We start from the raw sequence: 12,978 nt of genomic DNA, 5'->3' as shown, positions 1-12,978 counted from the left end.
AGGCCGCAGCGTGAATGCCATTTTTGGGTCAGAATGCAATCTAAATGTGATACATAGTCCAGCAATGGGTTGTGTGGCCACAAATGTCAGGACATCTCGCAAATTTTACACCAGAGTAAGCCTCGTGCAAGATTCAGAAACCCATTCATTTTCTCCTTAAAAAAAAAGGAGAAAGAAACAAAGTTATAATCTTCTTAAATTATGTATGCTGTAATGTTTTCATCTTTATATCACATTTTTATAAATCATTATTTATTTATTTTTGTTTGTCTTTGACCTTAGAGAAGCAGCGTGGAAACAGGCCCTCCGGCCCTCCGAGTCCGTGCCGACCAGCGATTCCCGCACACGGACACCATCCTGCACACATAAGGGACAATTTTACCAGGCCAATTAGCCTACAGACCTGTACATCTTTGGAGTGTGGGAGGAAATCGGAGCTCCCAGAGAAAGCCCACGCAGGTCACATGAGAACGTACAAACTCCATACAGACAGCACCCATAGTCAGAATCTAACCGGGTCTCTGGCACTTTAAGGCAGCAGCTCTATCATCGTGCTGCCATTATCTTCATGCTTTTGTCTTAGCATTAGGCAGGAAATGGTGTTGGGTAGACTCATGGGACTGAAGGCTGATAAATCCCCAGGGCCAGATGGTCTGCATCCCAGGGTACTTAAGGAAGTGGCTCTAGAAATTGTGGACATGTTGGTGATCATTTTCCAATGTTCGACAGGGACGACAGATGGCACAATGGGCTAATTGTTCGGCTGGCGACTGGAAGGTAGCCGGTTCGAATCCCGCTTGGAGTGCACACTGTCGTTGTGTCCTTGGGCAAGACACTTCACCCACCTTTGCCTGTGTGTGAATGTGTGTGAGTGATTGGTGGTGGTCGGAGGGGCCGTAGGCGCAGATTAGCAGCCACGCTTCCGTCAGTCTGCCCCAGGGCAGCTGTGGCTACAGAAGTAGCTCACCACCACCGAGTGTGACTGAGGAGTGTATGAATAATGCGATGTAAAGCGCCTTGAGTATTCTAGAAAGGCGCTATATAAATCCCATCCATTATTATTATTAATGTTCTATAGATTCAGGATCAGTTCCTGTGGATTGCCGGGTAGCTAATGTTATCCCAATTTTTAAGAAAGGCGGGAGAGAGAAAACAGGGAATTATAGACCAGTCAGTCTGATAGGGAAAGGGAAGTGGTAGGGAAGATGCTGGAGTCAATTATAAAAGATGAAATAGCGGCACATTTGGATAGCAGAAACAGGATCGGTCCGTGTCAGCATGGATTTACGAAGGGGAAATCATGCTTGACTAATTTTCTGGGATTTTTTGAGGATGTAATTAGGAAAATGGACAAGGGAGAGCCAGTGGATATAGTGTACCTGGACTTTCAGAAAGCATTTGATACGGTCCCATATAGGAGATCATCGGGCAAAATTAGAGCACATGGTATTGGGGGTAGAGTGCTGATATGGATAGAAAATTGGTTGACAGACAGGAAACAAAGAGTAGGGATTAACGGGTCTCTTTCAGAATGGCAGGCAGTGACTAGTTGGGTACCGCAAGTTTCGGTGCTGGGACCGCAGCTATTTACAATATATATTAATGATTATAGATGAAGGGATTCAAAGTAACATTAGCAAATTTGCAGATGACACAAAGCTGGGTGGCAGTGTGAACTATGAGGATGCTATGAGGATGCAGGGTGACTTGGACAGGTTAGGTGAGTGAAGTACGAAGAGATCTGGGAGTCCTTGTTCATCACTCACTGAAAGTAAGCATGCAGGTACAACAGGCAGTGAAGAAAGCTAATGGCATTTTGGCCTTTATAACAAGAGGATTTGAGTATAGGAGCAAAGAAGTCCTTCTGCCCTAGTGAGACCACACCTGGAGTATTGTGTGGAGTTTTGTTCTCAAAATTTGAGGAAGGACATTTTTGCTATTGAGGGAGTGCAGCATAGATTCACGAGGTTAATTCCCAGGATGGCGGGACTATCATATGTTGATTGAAAGGAGCGGCTGGGCTTGTATGAGAGGGGATCTTATTGAAACATATAAGATTATTAAGGGATTGGACACGCTAGAGGCAGGAAACATGTTAGAATGGAGATGAGGAAAAACTTTTCACCCAGAGTTGAGAATCTGTGGAATTCTCTGCCTCAGAAGGAAGTGGAGGCCAATTCTCTGGATGCTTTCAAGAGATAGTTAGATAGAGCTCTTAAAGATAGCCAGGGGATATGGTGAGAAGGCAGGAACGGGGTACTGAATGTGGATGATCAGCCATGGGAATGGCAGTGCTGGCTCAAAGGGCCGAATGGCCTACTCCTATACCTATTGTCTATTATCATAAGGTGAGTGCCACAGGTGTGGCAGCTGGAACTTTCTAAGGCAGGTGAATGGGCTGTTAGTGCTGATGTTTGTGCTTTCCATCAGCCTTAAGGGGCTGTCCCACTGCGGCGAGCTAATTCGCGAGTTCAGACGAGTTTGCCCTTGACTCATACTCGCAGCATGGTCGACACGAGGTCCTAGGAGGTCTTTGTAAAGCCCCTGTCCCATTTTCATGACCTAATTGGCGACCTCTGCCGAGTTTGCCCTTGACTCATACTCGCAGCATGGTCGCCACGAGGTTGTAGGAGGTCTTTGTAACTCTTCCTCATGCTCGTGAGTGGTCTCCGCGTACTCGTGGCCTCAAGTAGGTCGCAGCGTTTTTTCCTGCCTGATAAAAAATGTCCACGAGTAAAAAAAAAGGTTGGCATGGAAAAAATTGATACTTTTTACTCGTAGGTAGGTCGTAGATAGTCGTAGGTAGTCGTAGGTAGTTGTAGGTCCATAACTGGCCCCAGAAAAAAAATGCAAACATGACATCATTTTATCATGTGATCATTTTCCACTCGTAGCTAGTCATAGTTGGTCTAACCTGTGGAAGACTGGGGTCAAGGGGGGTCAAAGGAGGTCGTAGGCATAGTCGTAGGAGGTCGTAGGAGGTATTTTAGTTCGGCGAGGCAACACGACCTTGACATTATTTTCAACTCGCCTATGGCCTTCTAAACCCGTGGATAAGGTTGTCCAAGTGGGACAGGCTCTTGATTCTCCTTCATGCTTGAGAGTAGTCGCCACGTACTCGAGGCCTCAGCTAGGTCACGGCGTATTTTTCAATATGCTGAGAAATGCCCACGAGTAAACAAAGATCCCCATGGAAAAAATCGATATATTTTTACTCGTGGGTTTAGTCGAGCTAGGTCCTAATAGGTCATAATGCTATTTGTAGGTAGTCGAAATCAATCAAAGTTAATCAAAGGTAGTCGAAGTTAAAGCTCGTTGAGAAAAAAAAGTAAGTAAACTGACCGGTAACGTTAAATGCCTGCTAAACTTTATTAAATGTTGTCTAGCTTCTTAAAAGTGTCTCCACTCCCTCTCTCCCCCTCTCTCCCCCTCTCTCTCCCTCTCTCCCCCTCTCTCCCTCTCTCTCCCCCTCTCTCCCCCTCTCTCCCCCTCTCTCCCCCTCTCTCCCCCTCTCTCCCCCTCTCTCTCCCCTCTCTCCCCCCCCCCTCTCTCCCCCTCTGTCCCCCCCCCCAATGGTTTTCTTCAGCAATAGGTTCCCTCACTGTGAAGTGGCCGCAAGTTTTGAAAAGTGATCCATATTGACTAAGAACACATCATGGATCTTGTTGGGCTGGGTTAGTGTTGTGTGGCAGTGACAAGTTGTAGAAAGATTTCTGGATACTGAGCAAAAGGCTGTTGTTTCAGATACTTCAATGAAGCAATTAACAATGGTTAGATCTGAGTCTCTGAGTGAAGATGCCATGTAGATTGGAAAGACTTTGGCTCTTGACTGGAAGCAACGGAATTGGAACACTTTCTTCTCCGTGGATTGTCACCTTGTCATGGTGGAGAAGCTTGTGTGGTCCTGAGATCCTGAGAGCGATGCCGTCTGGAGCTATGCTCCTGGTAGGGTCACCCATGGCGGTATGGTCGAGGGGGAGGTCTCTGAAAAAGAGCAATCCAACCAAGACCTCAACGGTGGAACAGTAGGAGGATGATGGCTGACCTTAGTGGAGCGTCACAACGGCTGGGAAGGGGGATGAAGGCTGCAGGAGAAAAGGGTCTCCGGTCGTCTTGACTCCATGCCACTGGATCCTGACCCAGATCTGTCAAGGACTGTGTGGTGGCTGTTTGTTCACCAGTCTCCCCACGTTAAACAAAGTCACGCACAGGCGTCCTCCATGAGAGGACAGTCATACTCGTTCCAAGTAACCGCCGATGATGATGATGATTTGAACACTTTACACTCATCTTATACATTAGTTCCACTGAGGATCTTGGTTGAAGTGCCATTAAATACTGCAGTGAGAAACATTGAAAGAAGAGTTGGTGTGAAGACAAAAGCTTGCTTGAATTCAACAGGCTCGACCCCAGTTCAAGTGGAACTTTTACCACATGAAAAGATTGCAAATGTAAGCTAATATAACATGGCAGTGCAGAATATATAAGGAGATAAAGGAATTCAGAATCCTTAATACTACTGCAGACAGTTATTGGCAGACATATGCCTAACACATTCATTTGTTGTTATTTTGTCTGCTATTTTAGTAAGGCTGTCAACCAGTTTAAAATAGAGGTCACTGGAATTTTACACCAACATGTTAAATGTGCTCTGCAGACAGCAAGTGTATATTATCGGTTTCATTTTTCCATACTCACACTAAAGTGCTTCAAAAAATTGTACCTGAGGCATTTCAAGTAAAATTAGCAATGTTACATAAATTCCACTACGCAAGCCATGAAAGCAAAATTAATGTATTCAGAAGATGGTGCATATGTTCACATGCCTACTGTTCCAATCAAATATTTTTCCAAAATGTTAATTTCTTTATTAATAGTTCTCAGTCCTGACTGGCCTCACTACTTCAGTCCAGTGCTTTTCAAGATCTGCCTTAATTTACCTTTCATAATGCTGAATATGTTCTTTCTCATCAACTCTACCTTGAAGAATTGTTTCAAACGTGAGCTAATAAGAGCTGTTCAGTATTTGACAACAGCATGTTCAAATTAATTGTTCACTTGAAGAATCTACATGCACTTGTCACATGGACCAGTTGTTAAATGTATGACTCAATTTGTCATTGATTTTGCAGATAAAAAGTATAAAGTAATGTTGGAAATTACAGATTAGAAGGAGGCAGTCTGATCCACTGTTAATTTTGTATCAGTGACATAGGTGGCAAAGTTACAGTGCTGTCTCCATAGAGTCTCCACATTCTCTCTGTGACCATGTATTTCCACTGGACCCTCTGGTTTGCTTCCACATCCCTCAGGCGTGCAGGTTATGTTAATATATCAGAGTAAATTGCCTTTAGCGTAAGTGGATAGTAGAACTGATGGGAATCTTGGGAAAATAGATTATAGGGAGGTATAGTGTGGGAATGCGAGGCCACACGGTGGCTCAGCAATAGAGATGCTGCCTTACAATGCCAGAGACCCGGGTTTGATCCTGACTACGGGTGCAAGCAGGAATTTTATTGTCCTATCTGGGACACATGACAATAAACTCTCTTGACTCTTGACTTGTCAGTACGGAGTTTGTATGTTCTCCCTGTGACCACATTGGTGTTCTCCAGATGCTCCCGTTTCCACACATATTCCAAAGATGTACAGGTTTGTAAGTTAATTGGCTTCTGTAAATTGTCCCGAGTGTGTAGGATAGAACTGGTGCACAAGTGATCGCTGATCGGTGCAGATTTGTTAGGTCGAAGAGTCTGTTTCCACTCTGATCTCTAAACTAAACTAAAATGTCTGAGTCAGCACCGACTGAATGTGTCAAATGGTCTCCTATTTTTGCAAAAATGTATGAAATGTTTTCATTGTATTTCTAATGTAGAACTTATCCACATAGCTAATATTTAGTGTGCGTGCCTCTTTTCGAAGTTTAATATTCAATGCGGAAAGGCAACGGGGCTAAAAGGATAATTGTGTAGAGAATGTCAAGTATCCCAGATTCAAGATGCTGTTAATATAGTTCTGATAGAAGTTGTGAGTTTCGAAACAACATTTGCCCATAATATGAAGTTTTAATTTGCCTCAATCTAGCCTGCTTTCACTTGTTAACTCTTTGCTTGCTGGCCTACATTGGCTCTGTATTATGCAATACCTTGGTTTTAAAATTCTCATCCTTGTTTTCAATCCTGTCTGCGACCTTGAGCCTCCTTACCTCTGCTTATTTTAGTTTAGTTTAGTTTAATTTACATTCGATATACAGCACGGAAATAGGCCCTTCGGCCCACTGTGTCCGCGATGACCAGTGATCCTCGTACACTAACACTATCCTACACACACTAGGGACAATATACATTTATATCACGCCAAATTAAGCTACAACCCTGTACGTCTTTGGAGTGTGGTAGGAAACCGAAAACCACACAGGTCACAGGTAGAATGTTCAAGCTCCGTACAGACAGCACCCGTAGTCAGGATCAAACCTGGGTCTCTGGCGCTGTAATGCAGCAACTCTACCGCTGCGCCATTACAGCACCGCGCTGTAATTCTTCCAACCCTACAGCCCTCAGCGCATTTCTACAACTGTGAACTTTTGGGAACAGTTTAAATCAATTCACCATTGATGATCTTTTGCTGTAAAGATTTTAAGATCTGAAATCTTGTTCCCAAATCTCTACACTGCTGTATTCCCTGTCCTCCTTTAAAACTCTCTGCAGCCAACACCATTGACTAGTTATTATCACGTGCTAATATCTCCATTTGGGAATGGACACTAAAATGTCATTGATAATTTTCATAGGATAGAAGTTCAAATAATTTAGTGCATTAGATCATTATAGAAAGCAATATTTTTGTTTGTTTTTGGTGTTGTACGTGCCATTGTTTACGGTAAACCCCACCCATGTCCTCTATGCCACTGTAACTAAACCATTCATCCTTTGACACTTAAGAGAATGGCACTTTCGATGAATTTTGTGGTCCCTTTACAATGCAGATCGTCATGTTGCAGCTGTTGGCTTGCATTTAGCTTTACATTACTGTAGACAAAATATCAAAATGTGTATACACTTCTGCATAAGAGTATTTCTTTCAATAACCACATATCACAGCAGCAACATGTGGCACAGGAGAAATTAATGTAGTTTCACATTGCCATGAATCAAATTAGTAAGATTATTTGTGTGTCTTTAGTGAAGTTAAATAATGGAATTTATTATTTTGCTTATTTCCAAACATGCTATCAAATTTATATTGAAAGAGTAAAAAAGGCAATTAAAATGTATGATTTTAAATTTTATGGAAAAGGCCCTGAAATTCCACATAAATTTATTTTAAATTCACTAGCTGAGTGAGGAAGTATAAGTGTACATCATAAATATTCATCTGTTAATAACCGACTGCATAAATTCAATGAAACATATGTTTGCAACTTGCAAATAATTAGACGAATCTTTGGATATGACCAAGGGAATTGAAAATAAAAGTGACAAAATTGCAACTATAACTTTGAACTTTCCGTTAAAAAAAGTATTTGTTAAACTTCAATTTACTGCTATTGCTGTGGAATTTAAATGCACTCCAAATGTATGTTGGGATAAAGGTATTTTGAGTGGTGTTTCTAAATCAAGATTGCTGTATTTGTTTTGCTTATTGCAAAATTACAATTTATGGAGGTTTTTGGCAGTCAGCAAATTTCTAGAAGCATTTTCTCATCTCAAATGCTAAAGTCCACTAACACAATTCTTATACATGAGTCATTATATCATGTTTTGTTAATTGGTAACACTGTTTCCTGGAAATGTCATGATGCTTTCAGAAACACGCACAAATTGTTGATTCGCTCAAAGCATTTAACAAAACATTTTAAAACTTCAATCAACATGAATGTTGACTACTGGGAAATTAAAAGAGCATCAAGCTGTTCTCAGTCCTGTAATGGAGAAATGTAACACAAATAAATTAATGCACATATTTGCATAAACTGTGTAAATATTCAAATTATCCATCTGGATTGCATAAATCATTATTTCTACTTGCATTGCTACTAATGGTGAAGTATTTGCTTGAACCCATTTCAATATCTTCCACTTTAATGAAGTTAAACTGTGGAATTTTATATTTTTTTCTCTTCTGACCTGCATCAACCGTGCTCTCAAATTTCTAGAAAGATTTTTTTTAAATCAATTCATCAATTTATAAAATCAATCAAAAATCAATTTATATCAATTTATAAAACGCATCAATTAATTTTTTGTAAAAGACCCTGAGATTGCACGTAGAATGAGCATGCAGAGTGAGGAATTATAAATGTATAGCCTAAAAATTCATCTGTTTCATTTATTCCTACTGTATAACTTCATTGGGTTTAATTTTCGCAACTTGCAAATAATAATAAAGCAGCAGATTGAGTCACTAAGTCAATTGACACTCCATAATGTTTGAGTACCTTTCCCTTCGAATATGACTGAATTTTATCAAGGTCTCATTACAAGTAAGCAAGGACAGCTTTATTGTCTAAACACTTTGTGAGAGAAGGTGCATCAAATGAAGATAATTGGGCTGGGAAGCATTCCTTGGAAACCCTTGCACTAGGGTTGAGAGAATTGATTACAAATATAACCCACCCTATTTGTGCTAAATGTGACTCAATGTAGACAGAAGCAAAGTATACTTTTAAAAAGTGTCTGATCAAGTGCAATGCATGATCAAACGGCCTTGAGCTTGATGGGAGACAATGTATGGGTTTGGATTGGCTCAGCACATGCCATGCCAAGAGTATATTCAGGCTAGAATAATTTGCTTACTATTAGCTCATGTATCCTTTGTTCATAGTCAATATTTGGCATTTCAATGAAAAGAAAATGGACAATCTGTTTGCCACACTGGTTCATTTGGATAGTGAAGTAACCATGAGTACTCAAACTCAGATTGGAGTTTGGTTTGCGGTATCTGTCTGAGTTTTAATTTTAAATGCAAGCAGTCATCTGGTATTCTCCTCACTCTGATTTTGATGCTTGGAATGGTTGAAAATCAATTCTATCTTAAATAAAACTGAAATAAATAATACTTTTTGGGGGGTTTTTCAGTTGGGTTTGAAACTATCAGCAGTGATGGTATGTTAATGATTTCTAACCTTTAGAATAATCATGTGTTTGTTTCTGGAAATATTCCACTTATGGTATTTTGCAAATGTTTTTAAAGGGAGATGCAGCTTTTCGAGATATTTCTCCACATGAGGAATCACCTTTGGCACCGATTAATTCCTGACATACTGATAGGATTTGCTGAACGGGGATTATTTGATGATTAACAGAATAGTCTAATCGCCTTTGGAATGTCCCATTAAATGAGGGTTAACGCAAGTCCAATTTGTTTTGTGAACAACTCCTTCCCTTTATTAACTTATTCCTCAGCAGGCCTCTGTTGAATCAATTTCCCCATATGCAGTACATGGTTAACTTGTCAGCTAAACTATAATTATGCATATCAACAACATCTTGTAAATCTGCAAATTTTAACATTCCTTTTGAAAGAGTCTGGCCTGTTTTCTTCAGCAGATGTTGTCTGCATACTTGCCTGAAGCTAGGATGCTGTGTTGTAGAGAACTTCTATGGGCAGTATGATATAGGGAAACAAACAGGAGATGGGTCATAGCTGTACGATGTACAGACAACTGATTGGGTCACTCTACACTGTTTTAGAAGGTCTTTACAGAAATGACCACAACAGTCTGTAACGATGCTTAGTTGATGATCGTTGTAGTAGTGGGTGATTTTAATTTCAATCAATTTTGGATTGAGTGGCATGTCAGAGGCCTGGGTAGGGTGGAATTTCTAAAATCCAGGAAGGGGTTTTAAAGCAGAATGTAGAGCATCCTATTTGGTAGGGAAGCTTTATTCAACTTTAAAATAAAGTTCTCATTCTCTAAAATAATGAGAATGGGCACGTCTGTGGAGCAACCCTTTGCAAACAGTGGCCATAGTTCGATAAGGTAGTCATGAAAAAGGATAAAGTTGGACAGTTAGATTCTTAAATTGGCCATGGGCTTCCTTCAATAGTATAGGTAAGATCTAGGAAAAGAAAATTGGGAGCAACTGGGGCAGCACAGTGGCACAGCTGTAGAGTTGCTGCCTTATAGCGCCAACCATGTTCGATTCTGACTACAGGTGACGTCTGTATGGAGTTTGTACGTTTTCCCTGAGATTGTGTGGGTTTTCTCCCGGTGCTCTGGTTTCCTCCCACACTCCAGTTTTGTAGGTTAATTGACTTCAATAAAATTGTAAATATTCCTTGGTGGGTGGTGTATGGGGTATATAGTGCAAGTGTACGGGGTGATCACTGGTCGGAGCGGACTTGATGGGCCAAAGGGTGTGTTTCTATGCCATGTCTCTAAAGTCTAAAGTCTAAACTGCTAGAGGGAAAGCCTTCTGATAAGCGGACAATGTTTTAGAGTGAACGAGTAAGAGGACAAAGCCAGCCTGTCCTTGTACGGGTAAGATAAAAAGATAGTAGGATTAGGGAACTTTGTCTTACAAAGGAAATTGAAATTTGATCAGGAAAAAATGGAAATGTATGTCAAGTATGGAAAATTGTTTCAAATCAATTCTTTGAGGCAGACATAATCATGGCATTTAAAAAACTTTTGGACAAGTAGATGGATGGGAAACAATTTGAGGCATGTGTGATTAATATGCATAGCCACCTTAGTCAGCATGGACAAATTGGGCTACGACCCTGGGCCTGTTTCATGCTATATAACTATGATTAGTCTTTCTTTGGTCATCTGTTCATTTATACTTTACCACTAATTCACAGAACCTAATGCTGTAGCTGTTACCAGAAGTATGCATTGTACAATCATTTCTGATGGTCGTGCAAAAGGGAAACACCTGCTTGATATATTCTGACACTTTTATCATCATTCCAAGCCTAAGCAACTTTTCCGGTTTTTTTTCTCATGCAAAAATGCACTCTATCATTGCCCATCTCATTGCAGCATCTGTTCAAGGTCCACGCATTTATCATGTACCTGAATAAAAGACACAAGATCTTAGCTTCATGTTTTATCTAAACGTCCCACGCAGTGGTACAATTCAAAGTCTAGTGCACTAATCAAAGGTTAGCTGAATGTGACTTTAGTTAAGAAGGGATATTTTTGGATTGTCCTCTGCTAATTTGCAGTCCTCTGAGTTGGAATCAAACTTAAAATCTGGATATGTTTTAAAATCAGAAGCTCTCAGGGAAAGAGAATATAAAGGCCATACACCCGGTGAAACATTATCCTTGTTCCTTTGTGGAAGTGAGAATCATTGTGAGAGCATCTATTGACCCTAATTGTCTTTGTAAAAATGATGATGGTACAACCTTCTTAAAAGCACCATACCATGATAAATAACAAATAACAAAAATAGATGGCATTTAACCGTTACATAATCACCATTATTACATAAGTGCCCAAGATGTATGACTCACGTTTTGTGAATGCAATGGATAAAGTCATGTCAAGGGGAAGCATTGTTTGAATGCCAGTCTGCAGGGGGTGGTTATGGCTGAGCTATGATGTTGGTAATAAATGACTTGTTGAGTTGTCAAGTCAACTGTAACATTACTTCAATTCAATCCGGATTATAGAACATTCTTACAGCATCAGATCCTCTTAGATGTAAGCCTGTGGACCTAGGTTTCTGTTTAAATGGATGACTTCAGGTCAAATAATATAATTATTTTGATATTATCCATACATTTTTACAAATCCCAGATGTGAATAACAATGCTCAAGATTGAAGGTATAATAACCTTGATGATATTATTTAAGAAATGTTATCTCCAGATCACTGTAATTGTTGGTGACAATCGTGCCTTAAGGCCACAGGTTTATGGATGTAAGGAACACTCCAGAAACATTGGGCTAAAATCTTAATTTGACACTTCAAATCCTTTCCCATTCCAAACAGCACAATCTGCCTCCTCTGCCATCCTCACCCCGTCCACTCCCTGCATAAAAATATGTGCTGCTTCTCACGCTGAACACTTTTGATTCTTTTGTCTGTCACTTTGCCTAATTGATTGTTTGAATGGTCATATACTCATTACCTAGCACCAAGATTAATAATTTAACCAGTTTGGGCACAAACATTTTCTGAATAAAGTTAAAGCACATGGAACTGTGGGTAAATACATCAGCGTGGATTGGTATAGAGCAAAAACAAAGAGTGGACGTAAACAGATTTTTGCCACATTTACAGGCCACGGCTAGTTAGGCATGAGTGGGAGCTCTGAAGAAAGGTCCCGACCCGAAACATCTTGCATCCTTTATTCCAGGGATGTTGCCTGACCAGTTGGGTTACTCCAGCACTTTGTGTCCATCTTAGGAATTAGTGGGATTGGGTGCTTGAGCCTTATCTGTTCACAATCTCTATCAAGGATTCAGTGAGGGGATCATATATCATATTCCCAAGTTTACTGATGACACGCAAGCAACTGGGATTGTGAGTGTAGTGCAGGATGTGAAGAAGGTTCAAGGGGCTATTGACAAGCTAAAAAGGTGGGCGAATATATGGCAGATGGAATATAATGCAGACAAATGTGCGATCACCCACTACAGTGCACACAACAGTGAAACAGAGTATTTTAAAATGGAGAGACATTTGGAAATGTTGATGTTCAAAGTGACTTTGGCGCTGAAAGTAACATGCCAAAGTAGCAGAGGACTGGAGTTTGAAGAAGGGCCGGGATCTGAAACGTTACCAATCCATGTTCACCTGAGATGCTGCCTGATCCGCTGAGCTACTCCACCATACAAAGGTCAAAAGGTCAAAAACTTTATTTGCCATTTGTGCTTACACACATAGGAATTCTTGTGCGGTTGTTCAGAGAGTCAAGTCAAGTCAACTTAAAAAGACACACAGAAAGACACATAATCTATAAAAACATATACTTCTCTAAAAATAAAAAAGAAAGTGCCTAAAACCCTATATAAAGGGGAAA

General features: G+C 40.5%; 1 pseudogene; it reads right to left on the bottom strand.

Annotated features, from left to right (window-relative positions):
- Nucleotides 1-12,978, bottom strand: part of LOC116977304 — an 88,048-nt pseudogene that overhangs the window by 71,753 nt on the left and 3,317 nt on the right.

Source organism: Amblyraja radiata, chromosome 9 (genome assembly GCF_010909765.2).
Source record: "Amblyraja radiata isolate CabotCenter1 chromosome 9, sAmbRad1.1.pri, whole genome shotgun sequence".
NCBI lineage: Eukaryota > Metazoa > Chordata > Chondrichthyes > Rajiformes > Rajidae > Amblyraja > Amblyraja radiata.
The sequence above is the reverse complement of the archived record's forward strand: the minus strand, read 5'-3'. Positions and strand labels throughout refer to the sequence as shown.